Raw genomic sequence first — 504 nt, forward strand, 5'->3', positions numbered from 1 at the left:
GCTACCCCTGTTCGGAGTCCGATCTCAGAAAAGCATACTCTTGACAGATGCGAGCACTGCCAAAGGCACCACTGGGATTCGTACCCAGGATCTCCTGTTTACGAGACAGGTGCTTTAACCAACTAAGCCACAGCGCCAAAAGACACGCACAGACTCCGGGAGGGTGGCTCAGAGGATCGAGCCATCCAGCGGTGAGGCCAATGGTCCACGGGCCTGGCTCTGGACAGCTTAAAACAGCTTATTTACAACTTTCTGTTGCAGGAGTGCAACAGTGTGCAGTATAAGGCTTAACAAAAAGCCAAAGGCCACGACTCTGGTGGGACTCGAACCCACAACCTTTGAATGGCCTCATCTGGTAGTCTAGAAGTCCAACGCGCTATCCATTGCGCCACAGAGCCTGCCAAAAAGCTTGGAAGAGGCACATGAAAATTTATCCTCTGGGTTTGTGCCTGACCAACACTGAGAGGTCACACGCTCTGTGGGCAGGAAGGACAGGCCCTCGTT

General features: G+C 53.0%; 2 non-coding genes across 2 annotated transcripts; both read right to left on the reverse strand.

Moving 5' to 3' along the window:
• Positions 1-63: 63 nt before the first annotated feature.
• On the reverse strand, positions 64-137 carry trnat-cgu (transfer RNA threonine (anticodon CGU)). Its single transcript has one exon. It is a non-coding gene; the product is annotated as a tRNA-Thr (tRNA).
• Positions 138-308: 171 nt separating this feature from the next.
• On the reverse strand, positions 309-398 carry trnar-ucu (transfer RNA arginine (anticodon UCU)). Its single transcript is given in 2 exon segments — positions 309-344; positions 362-398. It is a non-coding gene; the product is annotated as a tRNA-Arg (tRNA).
• Between the last annotated feature and the right edge of the window lie 106 nt (positions 399-504).

Source organism: Sinocyclocheilus anshuiensis, unplaced genomic scaffold (genome assembly GCF_001515605.1).
Source record: "Sinocyclocheilus anshuiensis isolate Anshui unplaced genomic scaffold, SAMN03320099.WGS_v1.1 scaffold18079, whole genome shotgun sequence".
Classification (NCBI taxonomy): Eukaryota; Metazoa; Chordata; class Actinopteri; order Cypriniformes; family Cyprinidae; genus Sinocyclocheilus; species Sinocyclocheilus anshuiensis.